Source organism: Schistocerca serialis, chromosome 1 (assembly GCF_023864345.2).
Source record: "Schistocerca serialis cubense isolate TAMUIC-IGC-003099 chromosome 1, iqSchSeri2.2, whole genome shotgun sequence".
Classification (NCBI taxonomy): Eukaryota; Metazoa; Arthropoda; class Insecta; order Orthoptera; family Acrididae; genus Schistocerca; species Schistocerca serialis.
This window is the reverse complement of record NC_064638.1, coordinates 927,732,972-927,757,981: the sequence shown is the minus strand read 5'-3', so window position 1 is coordinate 927,757,981 and position 25,010 is coordinate 927,732,972. Positions and strand designations below refer to the sequence as shown.

At 42.5% G+C, this 25,010-nt stretch overlaps 1 pseudogene; it reads left to right on the top strand.

Moving 5' to 3' along the window:
• The first annotated feature begins 4,176 nt into the window (after positions 1-4,176).
• Positions 4,177-4,295, top strand: LOC126425319 (5S ribosomal RNA; annotated as a pseudogene).
• Positions 4,296-25,010: the final 20,715 nt, after the last annotated feature.

The window sequence follows — 25,010 nt, the reverse complement described above, 5'->3', positions numbered from 1 at the left end:
CTGGCAGTCAGATATACTTTTTCCCACTGACTAAAGTAAATGCCGGTACTGTTATTTTGAAACAGTCACTTTCCTGATCCGTCCGTCCTCCATCCCGAGAACGAGCAGCACTTCTAATGACACTGTCATAGACGGGTAGGCCGGCCGGAGTGGCCGTGCGGTTCTAGGCACTACAGTTTGGAACCGCGCGACTGCGACGGTCGCAGGTTCGAATCCTGCCTCGAGCATGCATGTGTGTGATGTCTTTAGGTTAGTTAGGTTTAAGTAGTTCTAAGTTCTAGGGGACTGATGACCTCAGAAGTTAAGTTCCATAGTGCTCAGAGCCATTTGAACCATTTTTATAGACGGGTACTAAACAACTTTTTCCTTCGCATATCCAGCTGCACGCGGTAAAAACAATGAACTGAAAGCACTGCACCACCAAGTTAGCCTCCACCACCCATTTTTTCCCCTCACATTTACTGAAATTACACCAGGTGTCTTCGGCTAAGACAGATCGCATACACAGTGCTAAATGCAAGTGCCTTCACTCTACTCTGACACTGTTATGCTGCTACAGCACATTTTTGATATTATTTATTTTTCCATCGGCTTTCAACTTTTCCATCAGTTTTCAACTAGAACAACCTGTCTAAGTAGAATCTGCATAGGACGTATTTAAATTTCGACCGCCCATCCGCCATTTGTGAGTTCTGCGGACGTACATGTTATTAAAGATATACGGGCACTGTTGTTGCAAGTATGCTCTTCTTATTTTAGTTTTAGATTTAGATTTGAAGACAGCCAAATTCGACCAAAACCGATAGCTGCATTCAAATAAAAATCGTGATGTAAACTGTTTCGTTCTCAAGAAATACCTTATTCGTGCCGAAACAGAATCAGCCTCACTGTCATATGTACTAAAGACAAAGCTGTGATTGGTGGAAAATTCTTGTGATATTAATGACAACCCTCTACATGTACTAAAAAATTTCAAATACACACTTCATATAATTTATGCTTAAAACATTGCTGAGTATTTTCTAGTATTTCAGATTGTTTTAATAAATGACAACATTTCAAAATCTCTAGATTAATTGCTTTTTCCCTTCTTAAAAAAAATAATTTGAATTAGATCGCTAGATGTTATTTGCTTAAGATACCGAAAAAGTAGGATAGAGCATCAAATAATGAGATTTCTGAGAATGGAAGGATGTACAAGGGAAGGCCGGAAAAGAAATGGGGATGTAAGGAAATATTTAGTAATATATAACCTAAACGGAAAAACAAACGTAAATAGGAGAAAATCGAAGAAACATGTACACCGTACATGTGGAGAAGCATTCCCAGTAAAGGGCCTCAATTATAAATGCACTGGAAGAAGAAATGTAGGAAGACCGTACAAGAGGTTGAGCACCATAACGGGCAATTTTTCTCATCCACGAAGTGAAGAAGAAAAGAAGCGAGGATTAACGAAAGTGCTTGAAACAGGTAATGTAGAATAATAAACAGCTATCGACAGAATGTGTGTTTTTGCCTTAAGTGTTTTTGAGATATCAATTGAAATATTAATGTATTTTGCATTGTCATACTCACCTCCTGAAAAGTTTATGGATGCACGTGAGCAAAGTGTAACATATTGTTTTTGAAAAATTCTTAGTAGCTTCAGTTTCTGGTTACGAGTATCGACCAAAGAGCAAAGTCACAGATGCAAACATTCATACACCTATCTATCTGAATGTTACTACCTAGCAACAGGCGGCACTCGTCTTATTTGCAGGTGTTGTAATGCCTCAGGTAGAATCCCATTTGCTTATCGTATAACTATCGGAAAAGTAGTTTTCCTATATGGTATCTGAATTTGGTTCACATTCGTACCCTATAAACTGCGTTAAGAATCATAAATATGATGGACAATTCGTCTTCTGATCCAGATCGCTTTAGCTGGAGTCGGAGGAGAAAGACAAGCGAAGAGTCAATAATCCGCAGGATGTATTATTCATGTGCGTTAAGGTTCTTTTCCGCGGAATTTTAATTTTGCGCCTCACGACGCCAGGTTATTGGCAATCCAGCGCAATCCCACCGTGGAACAGACAGTCTGCCCGAATTCGATGAAAGTGCGACTCATATTGAAGCGAATCGTCTCGCATGACTTCGACGTCTCTGTCGCGGGACGCTCGTGGTCGTCTTTTCCTCTGCGTTTACGTACTATAAGAGAACCGACGGTAAAACCTCTCTTCGCAGTTTGAAAGTTAAATAAAAAATACAACGGTCGCATGGAATTGTGTTGAAAAGTCTGGTGACAGCAGACCACTAAGATGATCGGTATGTATCAATGTTTCAAAGGTATTCTCATGTAAGATATTCTGCTCCTTATACTCACGACGTAATTTAGCTAGAGTTTTACTTGGGGTTGTTTCATACTTGATCTTGAAACCCAAATGCGGTTGTGCAATATTAACGATCACAACTGTTAGCTGTAATCAAATCTCAATTATAAAATTTTCATGGCGTGCGAGTGTATAATTACATTCCATCTCAAGGAGTTACTAACCAATCCCGTCCGAAGCATATTATCGTATTTAATCTACATTAGAAGACGAAATCTGTCAGTTTGCACAAAGGGGGAAAACTTGTTAGCCACCGACGGCCTAGTACCTACAAACTCTGTTTATCAGTAGTTCTCAAAGTATCGATTTGTAACGAAGATGTATGTGAAAAACTTTACCAAACTGCGATGAGATGAACGCAGCAAAGTCTTTATAAATGTGATTCATGGACTCATTGCTACGATGATATCCCGCACTTGCTTCACAGCACCGTCATGCAGCACATTTTCTCAGTATCTGCTGAAAATAGTGATTTTATACTTCATGTAGTAGTCGTAAATAGTAGTCCTCGACCGGAATACCACTCTAGGCTAATTTGGAGCCGCACTGTGGAATGGAAACATAAACTACATTTTAACCCTCTTACTACAAGCATTTTTTGTTTTATTGAGTACCATTGGGGACCCCAAGTAATTTACATGGGATGTATCGGCAGTATTTTAAGGAACTAACAAGAAAACGTACATTACAGATGTTCAGCGTCACAGTCACCGGTCTATGTTCATGAATGTTACATTCGAGAAACAAACAATTTAAATTAGCGACATACTGACCGCAGTGGTGCTCACCACGAATAAACTTTGGTACGCTGTAAATATAAAAATGAACTAAACATCATTGGACATAACTGACTAAGAAAGAGAAGTCATATATTTTGAAAATAACAGTTCTGAAATCAAAGGAGATACATATATCCAGTTTGTTTATGGCGTCATATTCATCCTAGTGGTAATACGATGATCAAATGATATTTTATTTGTAATGACATTGGAAACGATATTTTCAGTGCCATTGCGCGCCGAATGAAATACGCAATAAGCAATCACTGTTTGAGGTGCATCTACCGACGCATTACAGAGTACATTCAAAACACCTTTCTAAACACTAGATAAAATGTACCTAGTAATCCTTAGGGGTCATAGCTGGTACATGCGACAAGTATCAGTTCGCAATTTTAAAATGATTTTACATGTGTAGTCTTCAGTTAGCAGTGCCTTCAACGGAAACGAAATTGCTCGTTTTCTTAACTGGAAGACTAACAAACGGTATCAGACTGAATATGGTCCCACGGACTCTTAACGTAACATAGGGATGCTTCTGAAACTAAAATATGAAAACAAAAGTGACAGTCACAGGTGCAGCAGGCATTGAAATCAGGAGAGAGGAAACGCGTATTCAATAGGTCAAGGGTGATGACGGATGTCAAACATTAGTTTAATCCTTTTGTAGACAATGTTGCTTTAAAATAATAAGCCGGCCGAAGTGGCCGTGCGGTTAAAGGCGCTGCAGTCTGGAACCGCAAGACCGCTACGGTCGCAGGTTCGAATCCTGCCTCGGGCATGGATGTTTATGATGTCCTTAGGTTAGTTAGGTTTAACTAGTACTAAGTTCTAGGGGACTAATGACCTCAGCAGTTGAGTCCCATAGTGCTCAGAGCCATTTGAGCCATTTTTAAAATACTGATTTCCAACGACCATCGTACGAACACTAAAAGTCCAAAATTATTTTAATGGGCGGTTTTGATCTCAGTCGTCCGCTGGCTACGCACAGTTAGCTAAGCCAATTTACATGTTGTACACCATTTTGCGCAAACGGCCTTGTCATGTTTATTACACCGGTTTCCATCAGATCACCGAAGTTAAGTAACGTCAAGCGTGGCCAGTAAATGGATGGGTAACCGCCTGGTTACGCAACGTGCTGTTTGTTGCTTTCCCTTTCCCTTTACCTTTACCTTTACGGCAATAGGAAGAGGGGTGGTGACGTCACGTTCCTGCTCACCAGACTTCGCAACGATGTCCTGTATTGAATTCCACACCTCTCCGCAGTATCTCTTGAAGCGACAGCACGTGGCACTGTTGATGGTGCACCGTCCGTCGCATGAGGCTCAAAGTTCGGTGACCCCATTGGTGCTATGTGAGAGGAGTAGGCTATGTGTCGACTCCGTGTTTCACCCTCTCCATTCTCCCGTCATCATCATCCAACACAAACATGATAGCACAACACACACACTTATTACAGTCACCTACAATTACAAGATACACTTAAGCACGCCAGGTCCGATCGTGCGCGCATGATAGAAGAACCTTTCCAATTAGGCGGGTTGAACGTCCCCTTCAGGGTCTTCCTGCCAACAATGCCATACGACTTTACTTATAATTTTTTCGGTACTTTGGCTCCAGATGGACCGTATAAGCCGGGTTGAACGGGAAAGTGAGCTGCGTGACGGCCTTACTTTTTTATTTTATCTTTTTAATGGCGCAGAGACGCGAATGAGGAACAATTACGCTGATTTACATAAAAAAGTAATATTTTAGGCAAGGGAAGAACTTAATTGCTTATGAGCAACATGTTATAGTTCATTAGTTCAAACATTAAAATAACTTTTCTCAAAATTTCAAAATAGTGTCAAATAAACCGTTGAAGCATCATTCGTCACAAGCAGTTTAGTAAAATAACGAAAAAACTAAAAATCTATTATTATTTCTCAGCTGGGCCAAGTAAGGACCACGCGTCAGTTTCAATTCCTTGTTGGTGGTTCTCTGTTTTTCTTGCTGTGTTATTTCATGTGTTCACTACGTGTTTTCTTCCTGTTTTCTGACCAATTTTTTTTTCACTCACTCTTATACCTTGGAATCCATCTGCATGCAATACATTTTCTCCAAGCACTTCTGTGAAGTGTCGATTTAAATGCCGGTGTCCAGAAAAATGCCAGTCTTCTTTTTCTCAGCACCTCTGATGTGTTTCCTATGTTTCACAAATTTCATCTTTGCTACGTAAATTCCTATCTTCCACGGTGTTTCGTGGACCTAATATTTTCCTAATTATTCGCCAGTATTATTTCCAATTGATCTAAATTATAGTTTAATTCTAGACATTCGCTTGCATATAGATATTCTGGCCCACTACTGTACTGTAATGCCTTATTTTTGCATTTTTAGAAAAGCGTTTTTGTTGCAAAAATCTTTGTCTCTTGTCTCTCTGCTATCTCCATATGCCTTTCCCATTTTATGCATTCTTACCTCGACAGCAGTTTTTTCAAAACTATTCTCTTGGATTATCTCCCCAAGATATTTGAACTATTGAATGTGGCCAATATCTGTTTTCAGAATGTTTGGTGTATTTTTAATTCTATCATTACAGTTTCGACATTTATGTAAGTCATCATCACATGACCAGTTTATAAAGAAAGAAGACCTGTTGATAAGTTATGTGACATGAAGGTGATGTAGAGGGTGACTCAGCTGCTCCTACACATGGGTTTCATGCAGCCTCAGTGCCTTCAAATACCACTTGCAATATTTTCATATTCTCTCGCTCACGATATGCAAGCTATTAGTCCCACAGAAAAATGAGTAGCATCTTTTTGTAATGAAGTTAATGTAGTTAAATTATGTACGGGATACGTTTTCGACAAAGGCCGTGGTTTTCACACTATTCAAGAAAAATGTAAAAAATAGATCTTCAAATGAGTTTCTCTTGAATAATTCGAAATGCCTTGGCCTCCAGCGGAAACTTAGCCCCGTTCAAAATTTCCTACAAAAAGTTCCTATTCATTTTTCTGTAGGTCTAATAGTTTGATCGTAACAAGCAAGAGAATAAGAAAATCTCGCACTTGGTGTTGGGGATTGCGTAAAATCTAGTGGTACCGTCAGCTTCCCTAAATCGGCATGTCTAGCCTGTGTTAACATAACTGTCTGGCCGTTATTTGATATCAGTTCCTGTGTAAAATGTCTCCAGTGTCTGAACAAATAGTTTTGTTTATGGAGGGGTAAATAATACAAGCAAGCCGCCCGGAGTGGCCGAGCGGTTCTAGGCGCTTCAGTCTGGAACCGCGGGACCGCTACGGTCGTAGGTTCGAATCCTGCCTCGGGTATGGATGCGTGTGATGTCCTTAGGTTAGTTAGGTTTAAGTAGTTCTAAGTTCTAGGGGACTGATGACCTCAGAAGTGAAGTCCCATAGCACTCAGAGCCATTTTTTAATGCAAGCAAAACTGTAATAATTGTTAGTATCCAAACTTCTTCATTCACCTACACACAACTCAACAATGTGTTTCGGGACAATGCTCTCATTATCATAAGATACTAAAACTTAGCTCATGCGGTTAAAGCGTTAAAAAGTCTGTCACATTTTAGCGTTTTGTTTTATCGTCATGAGTTAAGCTTTACAACGTGGTGGAGAGAGCATTATCCCTCGAAATGCGTTGCTGAGCTGTATGTAGCATACGGTTGAACTCTACCAATTGTTACTGTAAGAACGTAACAGGCGTTAAGTCACTTCCGTTAATATTAAACGTAACTTTCTTATTAGTTTTAGTATGAACCTCAGTTTTGAAACAGACACAACCACCTACGAAGTACGCACAACTGTCCCATAGTGATGAACGCGAGTACAGAGGGAGACCACAGAAGTGCTGACTGGAGAACACGAGTCGTATTCAGACGCTGCGCTGTCTGCGCCTCGTAGCTCAGGGAGGCGATACGGCACTTAAATTTCAAAATGCGCCCGCCTGGGCCGTGTGCGCTGTGAGCCACGACGTGGCGGCAGCAGGCAGCAGGCAGCGCGGCTCGTGTTGTAGACACGAGTTCGTGATTCGTTAGCCGCGGGAGAAATGTTCCCGGGCTTCCTTGGAGCCGCCCGCCCGCCTCCAGAAAGCGGGGCCCACAATAAACTGCTCGCTGAGACAGCTCCGAATAAATACACGGCTTCTGCCGCAGCCACACGCAACCCTGGTATGTAAAACCCGTTTTTAATCAACACTACAATATAAGTGGACAGTTATGAGCAAAAGCGCTGAGCTGTGCGTGGTGCGGCAGAATATATTGGGACAAGGTTTTGGAACACAACGTATACTAGCGAGAGAGCACGCTACGGGCAGACGCACGCCGTAACGTTCCCGAATAATATGCGAGGATGCCGTTCCATATTAATGTAGACTCCACGGTTTAAACATTGCCACGAGCCTCTTTTTTTTTCCTGGGTATTTGTCGTAGCACCTCGTCAACATGTGATAGAAGCTCTAATTTCCAGTAGTTGAAAGCTGTTGTTTTTGCTCTGTCACGAAATATTTTTGCGGAAGAAAATATTCCAAATGATGCATCAATCTACTGGAAAAATTTGTTGTAGTAGGCTACCCATTCAGTGCATTGCACACACGTCGAAGCATGAATGTCTCGAAACCAGAAAAGCAAAGTGGGGAACTCACTGTAGGGTGACTGCGTTCTGGTTCGCCACGATGTGCGCTGAATTTTACAAAACTACAAAATAAGGAAAATCATCTTCGTTCCACCAGGCCATTGCAAAATTTCAAAAGAGGAAATATAACCATCTTAATGAATGTGCATGTATACCTGGAACGAAAAACTGAACTTAAACCAACCAATAAAACAAGAAACGAAATAACAGCACACTTCTCCACATAGTCTGACAACGAAACTCGAGCACCACACACATTCTTTAATTTTTTTTATTTTTAAACGGCTTGTAGAAAAGAATGTGTTTTAGAGTTAAGCTTCACCAAGCAGAATATAAAAGTCTTAGTACTATAGTTTGTCATACTCAAATATTCTTGTCGGCATTAAATTAACTGGAAACAGAGTAATATCCGACGCCCCTGGTTGAGAAACCATCCTGTAATTAGATTATAGTGTTTCCTGAAATTCTTGAAACCCTATGATGCTCTGGTATACTACCTTATTCTCTATCCACGAGGCCTTATCTCTTGGTAAGTATTCGAAAAGAGTAGTTACCGAAATCTAGCTCCCTGAACGTTTTTACAAATATGTTTATTCTTGAACAAAGCCTGGAACACCTGGACGATCCGTCCTCTTCTCCAGTCTCTTCCTCTCTCTTTTATTTGAAGGTAACAACTAAGGGCAGTATAAACATCGCAACTTGGCATTAACCATTGGTTGTGGATACCTGTATGCTATGCAACTTTGCTAAACTTTCGAATTTCTAGTGGGGAAACCAACGTATATATATTTAATATTTATTTGTAGTCAGAGGGCATTTGTTTCAGTTTCTTCGCAGCTTACACTAATATATCGGAGTACTGCATTAAAATGGAAAACTAAAGGTGTGCCCATTAATAAGTGCGAAAAGAAACGAAATTACAGAGAGTGCAAGCCACAAGCAATACTTTACTTGAAATTTAGATGTTTTTACAATATTTACGTCCCTACTACTGTTGTCCGTACGTAACTGTACCTGAAGATGATCACAAGCCCGAAGCTACTAGCACCGTGTGAAAACATTGATCACCGAGTGACTGGTGGTAGAAAATTTGTTTTACGTCTGAATATTTGGACACAGTCCCGGATATAAATACAGCAACATGAAAAACTTTCTTTTTCATTCTTTGCATCTTCCCCAACATGAAGTATCTGGAAACTAGCGTATTTATAAGCCTGTACTTTCGTTGTCGATATGAATGTAATACTTACAGGAACATTGTTATGGTCAGCGTTATGACTTCGTGTTTTCCTATCCATAGATATCCATGTGCTAAACAGATACGTGTGCTATGTCAGTAGGGGACTGAGATGGACAGGTATAAGCCAAGTGAAAACTAAATATTGTAGGTTAATGCCGTGGAACTGTTCTCCACTGTGACCCTACGTTGTGTCCAGCCGCGCGGTATTAGCCGGCGCTGCAGTCATGGACTGTGCGGCTGGTCCCGGCGGAGGTTCGAGTCCTCCCTCGGGCATGGGTGTGTGTGTGTTTGTCCTTAGGATAATTTAGGTTAAGTAGTGTGTAAGCTTAAGGACTGATGACCTTAGCAGTTAAGTCCCATAAGATTTCACACACATTTGAACATTTTGTTGTGTCCAGTGATAGGACATTTACGGTTGTGTCTTTGAAGGGGATTAATAGAGAAGAACCGGTGCCTAATTATTTTCCATGCCATCGTCATATTAAGTTCAAGTCACTGTTGTTGGAAAAGATGACAAGATCAATTCAGATTTCTTCTTGTTTTGGCAGGTAAAACCTATTTGTAAATGACACATTCAGAGGCATGAATGAGGACAGGCCGCACTATTCGTAAACTGTAATTTAGATAAACTGTGGGAAATCTGAAGCGGCGTTCCTATTCTTGTACAACGTTTGAAGATTATGACACCAACGTTTACCAGTTACAACACAAGCTACTAGGAGACCAGTTGCAGTTATATCAATTTGCAAACTATTTAGCACTGCAACAATTTTCGTTAGTGATAACCGTTTCATAAGAATAATAAAGGACGAAAGTAAACAGATTCCTTTATTTGACGACAGAAATTTGTATGTCTGATTACGAACTGCAGGCGATTTTCAGTTAACATTCATTTTTAAGCGCATCAACAAAACCACCGAAAGCAGCACTTTACTGTGAACTTGCTACGCAATACAAAGCATTTAGCGTGGTTGAGACAGTGACCTCTTTTTGGGAAGGAGGGTTTCTGATCTCTATCAGAGCAATTATTTAGATTGTTCATGGTTTCCCTAATACATTTGCCTTAGAATACTGAGATTTTCCTTTAAGGACCTGAGGTCGAGTCCCATCCATCAGCACTCTGGGACTGAGACAGTGCTCCGTCTCAGGCTGGGATTTCTCCTAAACCAAACCAAATTGTCACGTCGAATGCATACCACTTGTCTGATAAGCCACGACCAGCTTACGAAATGTCCCCGAGGGAGGCAACAGAAGGAATTCCTGGTATGTCGCATGCTGAAGCTCTACTATAATCCGCATTTTCTACCCGATTCTGTACTGCACTTTGGAATTGTTGTTTAGTGTAGCATTAATGGCTCTGAGCACTATGGGACTTAACATCTATGGTCATCAGTCCCCTAGAACTTAGAACTACCTAAACCTAACTAACCTAAGGACAGCACACAACACCCAGCCATCACGAGGCAGAGAAAATCCCTGACCCCGCCGGGAATCGAACCCGGGAACCCGGGCGTGGGAAGCGAGAACGCTACCGCACGACCACGAGATGCGGGCAGTGTAGCATTAATATTCACGGGAAATGTTGTTGCTGTTTTTTGGGGAAGGAGACCAGACATCGAGGTCATCGGTCTCATCGGATTAGGGAAGGATGGGGAAGGAAGTCGGGCGTGCCCTTTGAAAGGAACCATCCCGGCATTTGCCTGAAGCGATTTAGGGAAATCACGGAAAACCTAAATCAGGATGATCGGACGCGGTATTCACGGGAAAATTCAAGACTGTGTACAGTGTCTATTTAGAAAAATTTCTAACAAACTGTAGTGGCAAAATATTTTTAGTTTCAACGAACAGTCGCGCGCTCGCCAATCAGTAGTAAAAAATCAGACGAGATACATAGTAGTTTCTTAAAAGTTGATAGTACTATCGTTGGCGAGAGCACCATTGACAGTCAGTCAGATACTCAATTGAAAGAGCTAGCCTGGTACTCAGCTGTTGAGACCTAGACAGGCCACAGAACAGCTGTATAAGGATGGTTGATTGGCCCATGAACATCTTCCCTTACTACTCTTCCCGAAATTATGTTCTCGTTCCGCTCCCTTTATTAGTGGTTGGCCTTGGAAGAGAGCAATCAATGGATGTACAACTGATTGCATCACCGTCGCTGACATCGATCAACATATACACAAAGCTCAAAAAAAAAAAAAAAAAAAAAAAAAAAAAAAAAAAAAAAAAAAAAAAAAAAAAAAAAAAAGCTGTGGCTCTGCTAACTTTTGCGAAGATCCACGAACTTGGACTATGTTGAAGCTGCCTACAGAAGCCAGCATCTTCACCTTGAACTTCTCGCAATCAAGGAAGCCCTTACATATGCAACAGATTAGTTCAACGAAATCCTTTCCACGGATCCACGGAAAGCCCTGGAAGACCTAGAAAAACAGGAATGGGACTACAAAACAAACCACCATGTGCCAATTTTATTTTATTTAAATTAATATACCAATCTGAATGTCAACACAAACGTACCGCTCGCATCTCGTGGTCGTGCGGTAGCGTTCTCGCTTCCCACGCCCGGGTTCCCGGGTTCGATTCCCGGCGGGGTCAGGGATTTTCTCTGCCTCGTGAAGGCTGGGTGTTGTGTGCTGTCCTTAGGTTAGTTAGGTTTAAGTAGTTCTAAGTTCTAGGGGACTGATGACCATAGATGTTAAGTCCCATAGTGCTCAGAGCCATTTGAACCATTTGAGCCACAAACGTACCGAGTTGTCTTGGCGCCGGCCGGTGTGGCCGTGCGGTTAAAGGCGCTTCAGTCTGGAACCGCGTGACCGCTACGGTCGCAGTTTCGAATCCTGCGTCGGGCATGGATGTGTGTGATGTCCTTAGGTTAGTTAGGTTTAATTAGTTCTAAGTTCTAGGCGACTGATGACCTCAGAAGTTAAGTCGCATAGTGCTCAGAGCCATTTGAACCCATTTAGTTGTCTTGGCCCAAGCGCCACTCTGGTATCTCTCATAAGGAGATCGTGTGTCACCTGGCAAACGTAGTGTGAGCTATGACCAACTTTATAACAATTTTGTAACGCATACAGGTTTCGTTCCCGGGTTGAAGATGCAAGCGTTTCAGGAATGGACGCAGATGTGGCAGATCTCACAAAAGTCGAAAAGAATACATTACGCATCTATACAGTCGAGCATTCCGCCAACAACATGGTTTTCACAGATAAAATTATCTAGGCAACACATCACTACTAAAATACGCATTAGGTTGGATCATGCCTGTTATCTTCCGCGCCCACAGAGGCTTTAAGTTCAACCATCTCTGCACTACGGAGAAAAGCAAAATGAGATCGCAGACAACTGTGTAATACTAGGGTGTTCGTATTGTGAAAGACAAAGGCGTAAGCTTCACAAGGAGTTGAAAAGAGTACAGATTCCCAACCTACGTGTGTGACAATTATTTCGACAGCTGGCCACAGTGAACTGTCAGTATTGCACGCTTTCTAAGAGAAGTGGATATATTTACATGACGCAGACGTAGAGGTAGAGTAAAATTCACTACAGAGTAAGCTACATATTAGAGAGGCCACCTGATAAATTCTTGCCCCCTCTATAAGAATCGAGCGTGAAATGACACGTGGGGAGTGGTGAAAAACCAGTGCTAAGGATGAGCGATACTGACGAGTTACACTCCGGATTTCGTAAAATAAGCAGCTAGATGTCGGTGTAGTTCCCACGAGACTTTGTACGGGGTGGTTCTTATCAAAGTTTAAAAATCTCCGACGTGAAATAGAAGATACTGAGGCAAGTAATTTAATACAAGACACACAGGGTCCCCAATATCGGGAAATACCCCAAAAGTGGATAACAAGTGTTAAACATGTGACGTCACCAGATGTCGCACCTGATCATCCCAAACCACGCCAAGTATTTCCGTCGGTGTGGCTCTTGGCCCGCATGAGCGGCGTGGGGCTCACAGTTCGAGTCCTGCGTCTGGCAGGCAGCATTTTTTTCGTTATCGTAGACAGTTGTCTGTTTATATTGAGGTAAGATCTGCTATTTTATTTACCAGTCTAGCGGTCTCCTCTGCCTTACTTCAAGGTACAGGACTGTATAATTCACGTCACAAGTAAATAAATAATAACTTCCGAACTGCGTCGTTAACAGCAAATGAAAATGGTTCAAATGGCTCTGAGCACTATGAGACTTAACATTTGAGGTCATGAGTCCCCTAGAACGTACAGCTACTTAAACCTAACTAAGGACATCACACACATCTATGCCCAAGGCAGGATTCGAACCTGCGACCGTAGCAGTCACGCGGTTCCGGACTGAAGCGTCTAAGGATCGCTCGGCCACAGCGGCCGGCAACAGTAAATGAGTTACGTTTTCTGAAACACAGTGCCTCTAAACAAAAAAGTAAGGAACAAACTGAAATAAATACAAAATAAGAGTAGCTTTACTTGGTTACAGACAATATCTTGTAATTTCTACAGATTACATTTACAAAACGCGTTCGAAATTTGCACCATTTGCTCGCATGCAAGTATTGCATCGCTCAACCATCCGTTCACGCCCATGTGCAACCGCTTCATGTGCGCCGAAGTACATCTGATGACGTCACAAGTTCAGTATTTCCCATCCATTTTTAGGCTGCTTCCCGACATATGCGACGCCATGTGTCTTACGTTAAATTAGTTGTTTCAGCGTCATCTACATCGCATCGGGGGTTTTTAAACATTAATAAGAATCACCCTGAATATGTGCAAGATATCCAGACACGATGTATATGGAGGGGTGTCTACAGCTCACGTGAACATTTATTCCGCAATGTTATTGTTTTTGCCAAGCAGCGGAATGAAATCACAGTTATCAGTTATACAAAGTGTGTCACGTCGGTTAAATATCTAGGCTAACGTAGCGACGTGATATGAAATAGAACGGGAACGTAAGGGTGGTAGCAGGGAAGGCGAATGCGTGACTATGAAGGAGAGCGCGTATAGAACACTGGTGCGACTCATTCTTGAGCACTGCCAGAGAGTTTGAGATCCCCAACAGTTTGGTTTAAAGAAGCCGGAGCACTAGATCTGTTGCTGGTAGGTCCGATCAGCATGCGACTATTAAGGAGAGGCTTGGTGAACTCAAATGGAAATCCCTAGAGGAAAGACAACGTTCTTTCGCGAAGCACTGTTGAGACGATTTAGAGGTCCGGCGTTTGAAATAAACTGCAGGACTATTCTGCTGCCCCCAAAGTACATGTAGCATAAGGGCCAGAAAGGTAAGATGACAAAATTAGGGCTCGTACGGAGGCATATAGGTAGTCGTTTTTTCCACTCCCTGTTTGCGCATGGAACAGGAAAGCAAACCACTTCTAGTGGTACTTTGTACCTCCACCGTGCACCAATCGTTGGCTTGGGCAGTATGTAGCTGTAGTTGTAGATGAACCTTAAATTGTATTAGTGAATGCCTATGTCGCACATGTGATATTGAGTAATAACTTTTAACTAATCATATCCTTGGGCAAATGGTCATAATCATGTTGTTCAAATGGAGATGTCTTAACTATTGACGACACCTTTGGCACACTTGTTTTATTAATCTCCATTGCAGGATGTAATTTTAGTAAGTAACTAAAAGATTTTGTGCCTATTTTACTATGGTAATTTAACGGTTACTTAAGCTTTGGTGTTTTTCCTTTCTCATTTCCGATGTTAAGTTTTTGCTAATGAAAGTGTCTTCCTGTTCAGGATTTTTTTACTTCTGGTGAAGGTATATTTATATATACCGAAACCTTGTCAAGAATTTTAATAAATCTTTATCCTGCAACTGTTTTGGCTGTCATCACTTACCTTGAACAAATGGCTAACGCCAACGGCAAAAAAAAAGTAAAAAAGTGAATGGATGCAGAATTGGGCTATACGTATTAAAACAGTTTTCCTGGGATGAGTCCCGTGTTATAAACTTTCAGTGGCTGAAAGCACAGAGGGATCAGAACGACACAATACTGACGTAGTAGAAAAATGCAAGTACCTATTTTTAGTTTAAACTGTTGCGAGAGTTCCACTTGTGGGTACGAAAGAGCTGACAGAAGGAGTAACTGTGCGAGGAGAGGCACCTGTTTGGTCAAAGGCTCGCAGCAGCGTGCAAAACCGCCTTTGCTGCTCCACCGAGCTGCCACTGTACAAGCAACGCGAGTCGCGGGAGCAAAGAGCAGCCCGGCAAAGGGCCGCAGCCCGGAGAATATTAAAACGACCTTGACGCGAAAATTACCGCTCGGAAAAGCGCTACTTTGCGAAGGCAACATTTCATCTAGCAGATATCAGCGGGCAAATAAATCCGTGTTTGCCAAAAGGAGGAGCTCGCCGGCAGGGAGCGCCGAAGGGCGGCGGGCGGCAGGCGGTAGGCAGTGCCGGCGGCGCCCTATTTACCCTGGCTGGAGGGGCGCGGTGGGCGGCCTGCCCGCGCCTCTCTGGAGGCTCGTCGGATTCGCCGGCGAGCGAGCGATCTCGTGAAACTTTATCTGCAATATATGTTCCTCCCGCCCTCGGCGTCTGCAGCGCCGGAAAGTCGGCCCGACAGACAACTTGCGCGTCCCCTCTGTGCAGCCTACGCCGGCACCACTCGATCAGCATTTCCTATTCTGCGACGCGTTCTCTGGCCTTCATACTACGCAGGATGGACTTACCAGAGGAGTCGGCTCTACAGGCTGCGAATTTAATGCAATCAGAGGGTTCTACAACAAGAGAGGGAATTTCCATAAAATTCTCTTGTGTTGTAGAATGCACTAAGCAATAACGAGTTTTGTGCCAAAGTTTCTGTGATTATTGCAACTGGAGGTCATCAGCGTATGTGTCACTGCTGAACTCTACCGTCAAAATTTCGAAGATGGTTCGTGGATATTTTCTGAGTGTTTTGTTGTAAGGAGCTCCTGGTAACAAGTGTCTCAAGGACGGCGGTTCAAACCCCCTTCCAGGCACCCAAACCAAAGTTTTCCGTGATTTCCCTAATTCGTTTAAGGCAAATACCGAGATGATTCCCAAGAAAGGCCACGGCTGATTTCCTTCTCCGTCCTCCCCGAATTCGAGCTTGTACCCCGTCTGTAATGACCTCGTTGTCAACGAGACGTTAAGCTCCAGTCTAAAGACTCGCTACAGAATTTTAATGTAATTATTTTTGTGGCGTATTGGTTAAAAACAGTCTTGGTTACAATTTTAGTTTTTTATTTTTCAACGACGTGTTTCGCCTTACTTAGGCATCTTCAGGTTATCTTTTCTAGATGGACGCTGCCACACGCCGCTGTGGCGCATTATGCTTACTGCCTGAGCCCCCATCTTATTGTGTTACTCGCCCCCTGTGAACGGGAACGCGTTATGCTTGTAGCCCTTGAAAATGGACAAATCAACAGGAAAAATTGAGTTTTTGGGCCTCGGTTTTCACCATTTACCAATGGCTTTTCGTAATACCCAGATAGTGTTTTGATCCCCGATTACAACTTGATTTTTGAGCGGAGTTTCAAAAAACTAGAATCAGTAAGAGAATACTGGCATTTTTTTTCTAGTTTTCAGCCACTTATCACTTTTCGCAGAAAGCAGCGAACAGAGGACGAACTAAATTTTCTTTTATTTGCCTAATTTAACATTTTGATTCTATGTATCTTGAATCTGAGCGAGTCAAAATTTTTGCAGGAAGTAATAGCAATAAGAAACAGAAAGTATGTTATTTCAGAAACCGATTACTTTGATCGGTTTTAAGTCATGTTAAACTGGCGTGGGAAAATAGATGTAACCGAAAACCGATTGTTTCAGTGATAACCGCCATCTCTACTCCGCAGGTGTCGAGTTTGTGAAATGTAATTCCATGATTACAGTGCTAAGATGTTTCAGGTTGAGGTTCGAGTCCTTCCTCGGGCATGGGTGTGTGTGTTTGCGCTTAGGATAATTTATATTAAGTAGTGTGTAAGCTTAGGGACTGATGACCTTAGAAGTTAAGTCCCAGAAGATTTTTTTTGGTTTCAGGTTGAGGTATCAAACTGACCCTCCGAATGGGCGGATCATTCGCTGATGGTGTCGACAGTTTGCAGACACGGAATGTGTATGTAATGGAAATAATCCTTGCCGCCCTCTTGTTTCCGACGAAAATATCGCACGAATTCAAATTGCTTGGCAACGTAATCCTACAAAATTAACTGGTCCTTCCGGTCGGGAGATACAACTGCCTATAACAACAATTCGCCGTGTTTTGAGAGGTCGGTTGGTTATAAAGTCGTGCAAGTAACAGTTGTTCCAGGCTCTGTGTTCTGACGACAAACGCACACGTGTGACATTTTTTGTCGGGCCTCAGAAAGCTATTGAGAATGATAACACTTCCGCACAATGTTACGGCGTAAAGTCAGTGCCGGCACGCCAGTCGGGAACGGCAGGGAACAGAAGGCTGTGAGAAGATATCAACCAATCGCACGCTGATCGACCTTCCTCCAGGACGACAAAGCGACAACAGCTGTTCCTGGGAGAGGAGGACATAAGCGTCGCGCCCGACTGGTGGAGCCACTTCGACAGCAGCGTCAACGTTAGCCACTTCGTTACGATTCTCCACGTAGAACTGACTTGTGTTTGTCCATTCAGAAAAAGACTGATTATTTTGTATCGTGCCTTATTGTAATATAACTCATTAATACGGTTTGTTTGATTGTTTGTCTAGCGAACCGACTTTGCAGGATTCCTAGACACAACGCACCATGTTCAGTGATGAAGCGACTTTTCACATTAGTGGTAAAGCAAACAAACACAATGTTCGAAATTGGGGGGCCTGCAGAACCCACTTGCTCACACTGAACATGTACGAGATTCACCCAAAATCAATGCGTTTCGTACGAAATCCCACTTATTTATTTACGGTCTATTCTTCTTTCATGTAAACACGGTTAACGGTCAGCAGTATCTTGCTATCTTACAAAACTGGTTGTTTCTGAGTGTAATGAGGACAACATTTTTTTCAAAAAACGGTACGCCTCCGTCAGTGGAGTCACTATGTGCGTCTGAATGAAACTCTACCGAGCCTCTGGATTGATCGTTAAACAGCCGGCAGCTTAGCACTTCTCAGTTGGTCTTCACGGTCACAAGAATTTAATGCCCTGTGAGTTCTTCACTGCGAGGTTTCTTCAAGGACATTTTTTATGCACCAGCACTATCACAGAACCTAGAAAGTTGAAGAATCGGGTACCTACTGTCATAACATCAGTGAAGGTGCACTTGCTTACCGCCGGCCGGGGTGACCCAGCGGTTCTAGACGCTACTGTCTGGAACCGCGCGACTGCTACGGTCGCAGGTTCGGATCCTGTCTCCGGCATGGATGTGTGTGATGTCCTTAGGTTAGTTAGGTTTAAGTAGTTCTAAGTTCTAGGGGACTGATGACCTCAGAAGTTTAAGTCCCATCGTGGTCAGAGCCATTTGAACTTGCTTACCCGAGTATGGCAGGAATTCCAATATCGATGTGATATTATTAGTGTCGCTTACGGAGAACGTTTTTATCATCTGTAATCTAAACTTGAGATATTCGTAAATGTGTGTCCCTACTTGTGGTTTACCTTGTATACAGCGTATGCGCACACACGCACATAAAATGTTACGACGAATGCCCAGTTTAACAGAGTTACTCATTTCGTGGACAAATGCTTCGCCGCTTTTTCTCATCTCAGTCTTCATTAAATAAAGCTGGGAGACGGAGTTGGAGAGGGACGAGACTGAAAAGCGGTTCGGCACACAAGTCATGACCTCTAAGAAAGTGATTTCTGCAGATTATAGTGAGATTTAAGCAAGATAAACCTAAAAGACAACATGTAGAGTGAGATATTATCTGTTACATACTTCATATTTAAATTACGCGTTGGCGATATTTTTCTGAGGAGCAGGAAGGTTCAAGCCTTCTGGCGTGAGAGCCTGAGGTAGCGTGTTTAGAAAGGTGAACGGGCTCGGGTAGGCCGTCAGTCTCGTAAAGATACAATGGCGAGTGTTTGTGATGGCTTCACGTCGCACACTAGGTAGCCTTTCAAGGGGCATAAAAAGGGAAGACCGGCATCCGCTATTGACCGTATCAGGACGTCCCGGTACACGGTACAAACTCCTCGTGCGTCTGCGATCAGTCTGCACGGTCGTCCACTGGGAGAGGTATTTTGCGTCGTCCTTACACTCCCACAGTTCCGCTCCGTGCCCATTGTCCTTCACCGACGTGGTACGCACTTGCAAATGTCCATCCCTCTAACTCCAATCTCTCTATTTCTCTCCCCCCTTCCTCTCTCTCTCTCTCTCTCTCTTTCTCTTTTCTTGCTGTGCGCGCTCTCCTCTCTCTGTGTATGTGCTCTCTCTCTCTCTCTCTCTCTCTCTCTCTCTCTCTCTCTCCGCGAAGCGGACTGATGGCAGGGAATCAGAAAGGGGAGAGATGCTTTCCGTTTTCAATCGTACACTGTAAAGCGCGACGGCAGTGAAACGCTACTTTAAGCAGAGATAAAAGAAAGACTGAAGTAGCGAAAATACGACAGCAGAAGATACAAAAACTATGTTGTGAGTCCATCTTGGATGGAGAGTAGCAAGCTACCGCATATAATTCTTACTGGCACAGTGAAAAAAGTCAAAGACGAATTTGATTATTAACGTTTTCTTCTATACGCCGTATACGTTGTATGAGTAAATTAATTTCTAGATTTTGAATAATAATAATTAATATTTCCTTTGCGTAATATTCCACGTGTGGCTCAGTCCTTCAGTGGTAAACTTCCACATTATAGCTCCAAAGATATGGAGTTCAATCCCGTGTCAGTCCTGCGATATTTATCTGCCGTTTGTCACTTCTTTCGTTTCTGGCACTGCTTGTTAATGTGAAATATATCAAGTTACATCGTGATCCTCAATCCACGTCAACTGGCTGGTTAATCAGTTCTAAGGTCAGAAGAACGCTAAGGCATACCACCTTCACTATGTATCATGCCTAGTGAAACACTGAGGTATTCAAATCAACCTTCGGTTAATGATACCTTCACTTTTTTAAATATTATTACAAACATACGATTTGTTTGTTAAGACATCCAAATGAAAGAATTGTGTGTTAAAGAGCTCCCAAAACTATCTTTTGGAATATCTGGGTATTGCGCTGAGATCTTACAAGGCGACTTACTAACAGCAAGAGAAACACGTATGAACAGGAATGAAAGGAGAACGCTGTTAAGCTTGAAATATTTTTCTCTTCCTAGATAGTAAAAAGTAAAGAACTGGTTTTTATACACCACAATCCATATTTAAATTCTGTGCACTATGTTTTGACATAACTGCTCAATTCAGTCACTCCTCTAAATATGCTGCTTAGGTAAAAGACGGTACTCACTTACATAATGGAAGACTGGGAAGGGGGTACATAGCAGCCTCGATAAGGCTGGTGTGTGTCAGAGAAAGTCCAATGCTTCTCATTAAATAAAATTTAAAAGGAATCGAAATTGAATGATTACCTTTGTACAGTCAATAAACTTATTGAACATTCTAGAATGAAAGGTAAGAACTAAAAGACTGAGGTTGGATGGCTCAGTCAATAAAAATACTGTTCACAGAAGCCATCGGTCCGTGTTCGATTCCCGGCCCGCCAGACGGTTTTAATTCGTCAGGAAGTTTTTGTATGTACTACCTGAAGAGAGAAAAAACCAGGGAACTTTCTGGATAATTCTTAGGTGATCGAGTGCTGCTGCTTTTGAACGTGTAGCTCATAAGATAGCTGTAATGGGATAAAATGGTGGCGGCATCAGTCTAAGATGTACGTGCAGAGAAACAAGTAGTGGAGAGTGCACGTAATATTAGCTTCGTGAGGTGAGCATCCGACATGATTCCTCAGAAGTGATCCATTTGTAACGCCGCATGATGAAGTAAGTGCATGAAACGCAACCCGCCCGCTTATTTCTTGCGCTAAGTTCCCTGTACCGCTGTCAGCCGCCTTATCTAACGGCCTCCGTAGTATGCGAGCGAGATGTGAGAAACAGATATCAGGCATACCTTACTCCGTACGTTGCAACGTGGAACCGGTCGACCAAACCAGCATTGCTCGCTTTCGTTTCAGTCTGAGAGCTGGAGTGAACTTGGGGTATTTTACTACACTGTTGCGAATGGCCTTTTTTCTTAACAAATTCTTTTTCTTTGGTACCCATTTACGGATTCCACCGTTATTCGGCGTGTGCTGGGAGGGGGGTGGTAGCAAGGCAAAAGAAATGTATATTTTTTTTTTTGTTTCTTGTGTCCGTTACTGAAGACTCGCACTTCGAGAGCTGCTTTTCATGTAGCGAGAGGATAATGCTCGGTTTGTGTGTCCTACATGTAGAGCTGGGCACGAAGTACAGCTTTTACCAAATGGTAAAAAATGATTCATACAATTTGGACACCCTAAAGTTTGAGAGTTATGATCTTGGAAAAGACATTTAGCATTTTATAATAATACCAAAAAGGCTCTAGTACTTGGCGTATTCACGAATTCTGTTAATTTTCATACCTACCGATATACTGAAGCCTTTATATTGTTTTTAATGGATCAATTTTTTAGTAGCACTCGATATATTTTGAATACGTAAGTTCAGTGTTATAGAGGTTATTAAAGTTTACAGTGTATCGCTTTCCATTAGCAGCCGCGAAACATTTAAATGCTAAGATTCCATCTGTTCAGCGGTAACTTGCCATGTTTACGTAGACATTGTGGAGGAGCCTCACCGTGCCGACACTTTGACCTTCTGTATTAATACATTCTTCGGAAATTTTTACAAGTCTTTTTTCCAGACACTAAGATGATTTACATTTTTATGCGCCTGTTTTAGAACTTGTCGAACGCCATACAACAACTATGTAAGTCCATAGTAAGATCTTCAAACTCTCGATGGATAGAAAGGTAATGCATGTTGAGTGCAACACAATACTTGTTGCTTAGTTTATTTTCGGTTTCTGAAAAGCTTCGTTTACTTATCTTGATGTGTTTCAGTTATTAATAGTGCCACTAATACGTTGAGCACCCTGAAACAAATTGAACAGTAGAGCAGTTGTTAAATCAGTAGTTTTAACGGCGTATTGTCTTACTGAGCATGTCCACATTCAAACACTTTGCTCTTGGTTTCAGCCGACCAGACTTTTTTCTTCTGTTAATTATGAAGGAACCTCGAGTTTAACATGCAGTGCAAATAGTGATGAGACTAAGCTTTCTACGTATATACAAAAAATTGTTTTATCACACGTGAAGGTTCGTAATGAAAGAAAACGAGACTGACACAAACCACTCGAAGACGAAATTAATACGATCTCTAAAAATAAATCGTATCTCCATAAACTGGATTTGGTATTTGCATACAATTTGAATGGACACTTTAATCTTCCTTACTTACAAAGAGTGACAAGAAATTTTATTATAGAGAAAGAGGATGGTGTTAGAATTGTCCGACTCAGAAGTCATGCATGGGAAAACGGAGGACGATGCGCAGGCAGTGTGATTCACTATCGCAATGCGTAAGAAGCGGTAGCGTTACCGCCTACCACGCAAGGGGGGCCGGGTTCGATTCCCGGCAGGGGACTGTGTGTGTTGTGTGTCCATCATCACTGACAATCGAGTCGCCAAAGTGGCGTCAACCAAAAAGACTTGCAATACGGCGGCCGAACCCCAAAGGGGATATCCCGGCCAATAAATGCCATACTATTATTTCATTTCATTTGCGTAAGAAGGAACGGTAATCAAATTCACTTCGCGGAAAGCGTAGATCGTAAGCTTGATAATGGAAGCAGTTAAGAAAAACCAAAACTTTTCAGAGGGCTATCGACGCCGAAAAATCTTTGGACAACGTAAGGTCGTCGTGTGAGCAGGGTCTCCAGTCGGGTAGACCGTTCGCCCAGTGCAAGTGTTTCGCTTTGACGCCACTTCGGCGACTTGCACGTCGATGGGGATAACGTAAGGTGCTACAGGGTATTTGAAGTTATCAGCACAGAGAAGACCGTCAAGAAAAACGTATTGTGCACAGAATACGGCCTGAAAGTTAACCAATGAAAGACACAGTAGAAATAAGATGAGAGACGAACTTCACATCGAACTTGGGGACTACATAGCAGCTGGTGTGAAGAGAGTGCTGCCTAACATGACGGACAAATCAAGCAATGCAGAGGTGTGCTGTTAGATCTGGTACTGGTAGGTTTGGTGAACACGTGATTTTTACGCAGATGGTTCGTGAACTAAAATGGGAATCCCTGGAACGAACGTGATGTTCTTTCCGCGAAATATTATTGAGAAAATATTTAGTACACCAGAAATTAGGGCTCTTACGGAGGCACGTTTATTGTCGTTCTTCCCTCGCTTCATTTGCCAGAGGAACAGGGAAGGAATCACTAGTAGGAGTACATGGCACTTTCCGCCCTTAGTGTAGGGTGCGGAATATGTATGTTGACGGAACAGTCTAGCACAGGCAAAGATGGCATTCCCAGTATCAAGCACATATCTTAATTTGAGTCATAAATTTTCTGAGACTGTACCTCTGAAATAGAATATTGTATAAAACTGGATCATGAACTGTGGGAAAAGTGAAAAAAAAAAAAAAGAAAAGAAAAGGAAAAGAACCGAAGCCTTTGAGGTGTAATGTTACACAACCAAGTTCAAAGTTAAGTGGACTGATCATAAATCGGTGAAGGAAGGATTATATGGGAATATGGGAATCACCGACGACTAGAAAGAGAGATAGGATAGGGTGAGAAAGACAGAGAGAGAGAGAGAGAGAGAGAGAGAGAGAGAGAGAGAGAGAGAGACTGTGTGTCTGTGAAGATACCAGGAAATAACATCCGCGGTACTAGAGGGAGACGTAGAGGACAAACATTTTTGGGGAAGACATAGACTGGAATATAACAAGTAACTGAGGAAGTTGGGTGTAGGTGCTACTCTAAAGGAAACGGTTTGGCTAGTGCAGGAAATCGTGGCAGGCTACGTCAAATCGGCTGGACGGCATGACAATCAAAACACACAGTCAACCGAATAAGATTGAAAAATTCTTTCATCCGTGAATAATGACAATTATCCAGCTATTGACGGTATGTTGTGGTGTAGAGATGTGCTAAACCACAAATTAGGAGTAGTAGTTTACAATGTTTCACTTGTAATTACGTACTAGTTTTCAGAAACCCATGACATATTTAATGTGTTTGCCCAGGTTTATTGCAGATTCGAAAGAGTGTACCACGTCTGCTTCACGAAACAGAGAATTTTTCAGTATGTCTGGTGCTTACCCCAGTATGACGATCATTTTTAACAAAGCCATCTTTTAGGAAAACTGAAGAAAAGACTTCTTGTATGATACACATCTTGCTAATATGTGGAATCAGTAGACCGTTACTTCCAACTTTTACAAAAAAATGTCCTCACAAATAAACGAACAAAACTGAATGTAAAATTTTTGTACCTCACTTTCCCTTAGTAGGTATGAGTAATACGTGGGTACTCCGCTGCAAGCAAGAGCGCACAACACACTTGAGGCAGTAAACGTGTCACGGCTTCCACGTTGGAACGGCGGAACGACACTGCCCACGGTAGTCCGCTAGAGTTAACAGTTACGACAGTAACGATAACTGCCCCGCGATGGTTCCTATTAATGAGTGTTGGCTGCAATGGAACGTCCCGTTGGAACTAATACTTTGCAAAAGCGCGGATAACGCCCTAATCGCACGGAGCTATCTGTGGCCAACACACAGTCCAGTCACATTAATGTCATCACCTCTCAAAAGTCTGAATAAATATCTTTTGCAGCGCGGACCGCTGCGAGACATTCAGGAGGAGAGTTAATGAGGTTCTGGAAGGTACAGGCAGGGAGGTGGAGACACGCGGAATCCAATGCCGTGCCCAGCTGCGCTAGGTTCCTCGGTTGAGGATCCATGGCGCGAAGGGGTGGTCCATAAAGTTTCGGTTGGGTTTTAATTCGGGGAGTGTGGCAGCGAAAGGAGTACGGTAAATTCATTCTGGTGCT